Below are 9,248 nucleotides of genomic sequence, written 5' to 3' on the forward strand. Positions count from 1 at the left end.
CTGTGGCTCGCGGGCTCTAGAGTGCAGGCTTCAGTAGTTGTGGTGCACGGGCTTAGCTGCTCTGCAGCATGTGGGATCTTCCTGGACCAGGGCTCGAACCCGTGTCCCCTGCACTGGCCGGCAGACTCTTAACCACTGCGCCACCAGGGAAGCCCAAGACTTACATTTTTAAAAAGAAGAAAAAGACCATTGAAGCCAACTAGTAGCAAAGTTCTCGCTTTGCAATCACGAAGTTCTCGGAGGAAGCAACTGTTGGAAAATACACTGCTTCCCACTGAGCTTTTTAGAACAGTGATAATCATGATCATGGGCATAGCAACTACCAGGATAATAATGCCATTTAATATGTGTGAGGCCTTTGTGCTCAGTATATCATGTTTTGTACGGTTTTATTTAAACTTCTGAGATAAAGTATCAATATTAGTATTATATTGCCGTCTGCTGATAAGAAAAGTGACTTGCAGAGAAGTTGCCACACAGCTAATAGGTAGGAGGACCTGGGATTAGGAGGCAAATCTAATTCCAAAGGTGACATTATTAACTCTGTGTGTCTGTGTATGTGTATAATGAATAGATTTTATAATGATTAGACTTTATATATATATACACACACACACACATACATATATATGTGTGTGTACTGAGTAATATTTAAACCATATAGATGTATGTGTATATATGTAATGAATAGACTTTAAACCATATTTATATGTATGTACGTACACGTATACGTATTTAATAGAATTTAAACCATATATGTATATACATCTGTGCATCGAATAGACTTTAAACTATGTATTGGGTTGGCAAAAAAGTTCGTTCGGGTTTTTGTAACATCTTACAGAAAAACCCGAATGAACTTTTTGGCCAGCCCACTATTTATATGTATGTGAGTGTGTGTGTGAGTGTGTATGTGAGTGTGTGACTGTGTATGTGTGTGTGTAATGAAACAGAGTCCCCAAGGAGGGAATGCTTACTTTGCCAATGCCCCAAAGCTAGTGACAGAGGTAGAAGTCTATCCTGAGCTCCCCCCATCTATAAAAGGGACCCTCCTGAAGTCTAAGTGTTAACCTTAAAGAGTAACTTCTAATAATTTCAGCATATGCTTGAAATGCTTTGCAAAGGGCCAGAAATATGCATCTCCTGCATCATGACAATAGAAAAGGCCATGAGATAGTCTAAAACTGGAGTGTCCTATGGATTATAATATTAAAGATTATTTCTAGAATTTATTATAATGCTGTATTTAAAATGCCTGGATTAAAAAATGAACACATGATATCTCATACAACTAATTCAGAACTTGTGGAACTTGTGAATTAATATGTATGCTAATTTTTAAAAGTATAATTCTTAAGGTTTTTTGATATAGAGGGTTTAAAAATATGTAACATCTTTAACTTTAGCCTGCACATATACAGAGCTTTGAAATATCATCTCCCATATCAGTTATGAACAATTATTTGGTAAAAATACTTAGGGCTTAGGCAGAAAATTCTCTTAGTTGATATTCAACTAATGCTTGCTTACTTATTTACTGAAGGAATAAATGAACAGATGACTGATATGAGAATCACACTACTGAACCTGAATGATAATTAAAGGTTATAAAGTATATGCCACAGATTTTCCTGAGTAAAACAAATCAGACAACACTATTTGTCACACATACAAGACAAATGTCAAGTTACTAAAGGGAATCCTCCTACACTGTTGGTGGGAATGTAAATTGGTACAACCACTATGGAGAACAGTATGGAGGTTCCTTAAAAAACGAAATATAGAACTACCATATGATCCAGCAATCCCACTCCTGGGCATATATCTGGAGAAAACCATAATTCAAAAAGATACATGCACCCCAATGTTCACTGCAGCACTATTTACAACAGCCAAGACATGGAAGCAACTTAAATGTCCATTGACAGAGGAATGGATAAAGAAGATGTAGTACATATATACAATGGAATATTACTCAGCCATGAAAAAGAATGAAATAATGCCATTTGCAGCCACACGGATGGACCTAGAGATTGTCATACTGAGTGAAGTAAGTCAGACAGAGAAAGACAAATATCATATGATATCATTTATATGTGGAATCGTAAAAAATGGTACAAATGAACTTATTTACAAAACAGAAACTAACACACCATTGTAAAGCAATTATACTCCAATAAAGATGTTAAAAAAAAAACAAAACAGAAATAGAGTCACAAATGTAGAAAACAAACTTATGCTTACGGAGTGGGGGGGAGTGGGGGAAGGGATAAATTGGGAGATTGGGATTGACATATACACACTACTATATATAAAATAGATAACTAATAAGGACCTACTATATAGCACAGGGAATTCTACTCAGTACTCTGTAATGACCTATATGGGAAAAGAATCTAAAAAAGAGTGGATATATGTATATGTATAACTGAATCACTTTGCCATACAGCAGAAACTAACACAACATTGTAAATCAACTATACTCCAATAAAAATTTTTTTAAAATGTTAACTGATGATAAACTTGGCAGTTTGGTTGAAAGTATGAATTAAATTCTGATATGGGTCCCTGCTGCATATTCCTCAGTTTGAGGACTGTCTTATGCCAACTCAGGATGCCATAACAAAACACCACAGACTGGGTGACTTAACACAAATTTATTTCCTCACAGTTCTGGAGGCTGGAAGTCCAAGATCAGGGTACCAGCATAGTTGGCTTCTGGTGAGGGCTCTCTTCCTGGTTTGCAGATGGCTGCTTTCTCACTGTGTGCTTACATGGTGGAGAGAGACCAAGTTCTCTGGTGTCTTCTTATTAGGGCACTAACCCCATCAATTGGGCCCCACCCACATGACCTCATCGAAATCTAATTACCTCCCAAAGGCCCCATCTTCAAACATCATCACATTGGGGGTTAGGGCTTCAACATATGAATTTTGAGGGGACACAATTCAGTCCATAGCATGGAGTAATGAGGTCGTGATTTAATTTTTAATTTTCTAACCAACAGTTGGTTACATTCTAGAATTCTGTTACACTGACCTCATATCACAAGCCCCTCACAATCATGGTTGTGTAACAGGGTTTCTCAACTCCACCACTATTGACAGTAGGGGCTGCTGTCCTAGGCCTTGGAGGATGTTTGACAGCATGCTTGGCCTCTACCCACTGGATACCAGTAGCCTTTCCTCTAGTTGTGACAACCAAGATTGTCTCCATTCATTACCACATGTCACCTGAGGCGGTTGGGGGGGGTGCCTCAACTGTTCCGCTTGAGAACCACTAGTGTAGAAGAATGATGAGCACGTGTGGGACGCCTTCAGCAGGGAGCTGTAACCCCATGACCTGGATTCACTTGCAGGTATCAACATTTATCTGGGTGGGACTCAGGGCATTGACCTTCCTTTTGACCTTAGCTGGCTCCAAGCCTCTTTACAGGTATCCTGAAGTTAACTGGTGACCTAGTCCGATCTCTCCACCCAGTTTATTTTTTATTTTTTTTTATTGAGATATAATTGACTTATAACATTGTGTAAGTTAGGGTGTACAATGTGTTGATTTGATTCATTTATATATTACAATACAATTACCACTGCAGCATTAGGTAACACCTCTATCACGTCACACAACTATCATTCCTTTTTTTGTGGTGAGAACAATTAAGATCTACTCTTTTAGCAACTTTGAAGTTTATAATCCAGTATTGTTGACTATAATCTCTATGCTGTGCATTAGATTTCCAGGACTTATTTATCTACTAGTTGCATGTTTGTGCCCCTAAACTACATCTCCCCCATTCCCCCACCTCCATCCCCTGGTAATCACCACTCTACTCTCTGTTTTCATGAGTTTGGCTTTTTAAGATTCTACATATAAGTGACATCATACAATACTTGCCTTTCTCTGTCTGGCTTATCTCACTAAGCATAACGCCCTCAAAGTCCATCTATTTTGTTGAAATTGGTAGGATTTTCTTCTTTCTCATGGCTGAATAGTATTCCATTGTGTGTGTGTGTCTACACACACACATACATAACACCGTTCTTATCCATTCATTTGTTGCCAGACAGTTAGGTTGCTTTCATATCTCGGTTATTGTGAATAATACTGCAATAAACATGGAAGTACAGATATCTTTTCAAAATCCTGTTTTCATTTCCTTTAGATATATAGCCAGAAGTGGGGTTGCTGGATCGTATGGTAGTTCTATTTTTAATTTTTTGAGGAATCTCCAAATTGTTTTCCATAGTGACTGTACCAGTTTACATTCCCATCCATCCAGTTTACATTCTGGCCATATGGATAGAACTTTTTTTTTTTCTCGTCAAAATACCTAAAGTTTAAACTTTAATTCTCACCTAACTCTCCTGGGACCTGGCAGAGTTACTTCAAAAAAAATGTACTACTATACAGGCTACTTTTAAAATTACTTAGACCAGAACAGATATTAAATATGATGCATTTCACTCTCTTGACATCGACAGCTATTAAAAAAAAATTTGATGAGCATTAAGTGTTTACATGTATCTTCTTTTTTAACAGAATCTCCAAAGCAAACAATCTCTTTTGCGGACACTTAGATGAGGTTTTAATAATGTTTCATTAAGATCTCCATAAGACTTGTAGCGACATTTACATTTTGTTTCAGTGCTAGAGGAATGAATTGTTTTTCCTCAGGGGAACAAGGCCTCCAAAAATACCTTAAGGGAATGCTTAAGGGAAACAGATACAAATGCTAAAGTTTCCTATTGCAGCCCAGAGATAAACTGAAGAACCTCTCTCATCCAAAGAAGCAAATGGAGTTAACTCCTGAATTTGCTACCAAAAATATATTTTCACTGATGCTCCCCGTGAGTTAAGTCAATCTCAAGTCCCCCCCCACCAAAAGCATTATGTAGTAAGTGGGCAGGTGTAGTTTAAACAAAGAAATACAAACAATTATGCCTCTACACGAAAAGAAAAGTTCTCCAAGTCATCCTTGGAGAACACTCAAGTGTTTCCTCACTGTGACTCAAGTTTCTTTCAAGTTTCTGTGTCAGATTTGCCAATGCTATTGTTGACAGAGTCCTCTCAAAACCAGAACATAACATTCTATGCTTATTCTCTCTTGGTCATTCTCTAATAAATTTATTTAGAACCAAGACATGTTATTCCAAGCTGCAAGGTCCTCAACACAGCATGAGAAATCTGGGTTTTCTTCCATCTGCCCCTTGTATCTTTTCTCTTAAAAACAGTCCAGTAATCCGATTTGAGCTTGCATTTTACTCGGGACTCTATCAGGCAGCAGAGAATTCAGTTTGCTCACTTGCTTCCCAAGAACCCAGGCTGAAAAAAAGTCTTGTTATTGTCAAAGCAGACAATTTGAAGACTTACAAGGCATTAAAAGGATAAGAAAGAAAATGAGGTCCTAGTCCTTCAACACGTGATTTCTCAGTTTTTACTCTTCAGTGGGAAGCAGAAGGTGACTTTGTTTTCAATACAAAGTAGAACTTAAAAAGAAAAACTTCTGTAAATACGGAATTTTCTCGGTTGCCCCAGGGATGATTTTCAAGGGTACAGGAAAAGCACGTGTTACTACCGAGAGGATGTATTCCTGATCAATAGTTGATGCAAAAGCTTCTTTCTTGTCACCCCAACTTGCCCACGTTAAGCCTCACAGCTAAAACCACATGAGAGTGCCAGGATATATTTATCCCCCTCTATGCACAATTCTTAGCTTATACTGTTGGTTCAGATCATCTCCCTCAAGATATTTTAACCAGAAGAAATATTTTGCTTTAAACCAAGAGTCCCAGGTCTCAGCTTAAAATCAGTAATGTGCTGAGAACATTCTGTGGAGCAGCACTTTGCTACATCTGCCTACCAGCTGCCAGAAACGTAAATACAGAGAGCAAATCTCCTATCAGAGATGCAGGTAGTTTTGATATCTTAGAGGAGAAAAGGTAACACAGAGAAAAGCTGTCGAAACAGAGCGGGAAATTCCCCTTCTTACCTTGCCCTAGACATCCCTCACCCCTATCCCATGTTTTTAAAAGTCATCCTACAATTCAGAACTCGAAGCTCAGACTTCTCATGTTCTTGTTGTGGCTTCTGACCTTTCAGCTGACCCACTGATAACCCAGCATAAGAGAGATTAACTAACCATATGCTGAAAGGTTGGACCATCCCTTAGGGGGTATCGAACTACACGGAGAACTCTATGTCCTGGCAAGGGAAACACAGTCTAACCCAATTTTTTTTTTCACCACTACATGCATTTCACGGGCCTGGGAAAAATGGATCTTCTTACTTGTTTAACCAAACTCCATCAAAACAAGACTGGGTGTCGCCCAAACAACTAATCAGAGCCTGGATTTTATTGTGGCTCGAGGGGAAAGCAGAAAGATCATTGACATTTTCTTGGCTCTCAAGCTACATTAGGGGACCTCACAACCCAAACATTCCTCAAGGGATACCAAATGTCACTATAATTGATATGGAAAGGGGTATTAACTCAAGAACCCAGATATCCTCATTCTTGTTTTGGCAAATTGATTGACATAGATGAGGGTAGTCATCTACAAAGACATCGTGCTACACTTGTTCTTAGTGCCTTCTTAGAGTTCAGTCCAAAATATTGAGCTAATTCTCAAAACCTCGCCTCTGATGTCAGAAAGCTTGCAAGGACTCTATGCATTATTATCAGCAGAGAGCTACCACCGCTCAATCAAAAGGCAAGGGCTGCTATGTAACCTCCCTTCCAGAGTTAGAGATCACTGTCTTCCAACAAAGTAAACCTCCAACACGAGGAAGGCAAAGAGCCATAGTTCCTTTCTTAAAACCTCTAGGTCAAGGTGCCAAATTTTCCAGCCATCTCTCCCAATCATAGGTGGCATTTCCCAGTTTCAAGCGCTTATCTAACTTTTATCCCCACCGCCCCTACTTTGGTTCAAGCCATCTTGTCTTCCTTGCATAATTACATCAGACTGTTTTGTTTTGGCATTATTTTGGCAATTATTGAGGTATAATTTACATATTACAAAACTCACTCCCTTTATGTGTACATTTCAATGATTTTTAGTAAGTTCACCAAGTTGTACAACTATCACTGTAACCCAGTTTTAGAACATTGCCATCACCCCCAAAGAGATCCCTCTCTACTATTTACGGTTAATCCTTGTTCCCACTCAGAGGCCTTGGAAGGATTAAATGTATTACAATGTGTGAAGCCCTTAGGACAGTCCTCACTGAAAGTTAGTGACGACCAACGAATTCTTCATGTTTTGCCTTAGATTTCACTCCCTTTTAGAAGCTGTCTCTGATCCCATATGTGTGAGCTTGCTCCTTTAAATCAATGTTTCCATAATACTTTGTTCTTGTATCACGTTATCAATGCCATCATATTGCCATTTACTGGCCTGTCCCCTGGCAGTCTCTGACTTTTGTAAAGCAAATTAAACCGCTTCGATCACTTCTACCACATCTATCTCCCAGAGCATAACTCACAGTAAGTGCTCATTAAAATATTTGCTGAATTGAAAAACTGTGCTAGATGTTCTCTATATTCCATCCATTCTCACACCTTTCTTTGTCCAGTTTTCTCTGCCAGAGAGACTTCCATGGACTGTAGTATCCAGACTCCTGACCAGCTGCAATTTGGTTGGGTTTGGCCAAAAGGAGGATCTGGCAAGATTGAGCGTGTCATCTGATTCCTGTTGGGACCCTAACTGGTACAGCGACTGACCATAGCCATTATTATACAATTCACATTCCTGCTGGGGGGTTCGGGTGGCAGAGGTTGGGGGGGCCTCTTTGCTGTATTTTGTTGGAGAGGTGGTGGTGCGGGAGAAAATTATTTCATTATTAAAATAGCCTGCAATGTTTATAGTTTTTATTTTTACATGTATACATGTCATTTGCCATATGCCAGCATGTGTTATTGCCAATGGTTTCCATATGGATTGTTCTTAAAGCATTTTACTGGTGGATCTTGCTACGGTGCACTCTGCAGTGAAGACTGGGTAGTAGCATGTGATTAATGGAAAATAGTAGTCCACCTAGAGTGCTAAGACTCTTCAAGTATCATGATTCTTTCTGGTTCCAGCTAACAGTACATTTCCCACGCAATTACTTCTAGTTCCATTTGAAAAACAATGCTGATATGTGACGCCATAAGTTCCATTACAGCAATAGGCTGTAGACAGCCATGTATCAGACTCTGAAACCAGGGAAGATCTGTAGGTCCAAAGACCACCACCCACACACCTGTGTGTCTTATGTTGATCTGTTAACATCTGTTGAGCACACACTCCTTACAGAGCATGGTCTTATTTGCTCAGTTCCATAGAAATAAGAGGCTTGGACTGAACATTCAAATAGTTTATCATCTAACTATGGCTTTGTGTCAAGGAGCTGTCTTTTATACGCATGCATATGAACGTAGAGTTATAAACAATCACCCACAAGGACCTGGCATTATTATCCCATTTGCATGATTTAAAATGTTTCTCTAATATGATCAAAGCTCAGATTTCAAAAGCCCTAACTAAACTCTTTTGTTGAAGCCATCAAAATGTGTCACGCACTCAATGTGAGAGGCTACACAGAGGAATTGGTGAATTTATAAAACTGTGTACTCTAAAAAAATAGCTGTGCTACTTTCCTATGGCTGCTGTAAAAAATTACCACAAATTTAGTGACCTAAATCAAAGCCAACTTATTATTTTACAGTTTTGGAGGTCAGAAGTCCAAAATGGGTCTCGCTGGACTAAATTCAAGGTGTCAGTGGGGCTGTGTTCTTTCCTCAGGCTCTGGGGGGGAATCCGTTTCCTTGCCTCTTCCAGCTTCTAGAGGCTGCCTGTGTTCCTTGGCTCGTGGCCCCCTTTTCCATCTTCAAAGCCAGCGATGGCTGGCGAGCCTTTCTCACATCAATCATATCACTCTGATGTTGCTTCGTCCTCACGTCTCCTTCTCTGCCTCTCCTGTCTCCCTCTTTCGCGTATAGGACCCTTCTAATTACACTGAACTCACCTGGATAATCCAGGATCATCTCCCCATTTCAAGATTTTAACTAAATCACATCTGCAAAGTCCCTTTTGCCATGTAAGGTAACATACTCATAGGTTCCAGAAGTTAGGATGTGGACATCTTTGGGGGCCGTTACTCTGCCTACTACAGCACCTATTAAATAATTATTTAACATTTTAGAGACCTTTGCCTTTGCAGTTATAAATAATGAAACGTGGTGGAAATTAAAACTATTTTATGAGTGT

This window comes from Balaenoptera borealis (assembly GCF_965194805.1).
Source record: "Balaenoptera borealis genome assembly, chromosome: X".
Lineage (NCBI taxonomy): Eukaryota > Metazoa > Chordata > Mammalia > Artiodactyla > Balaenopteridae > Balaenoptera > Balaenoptera borealis.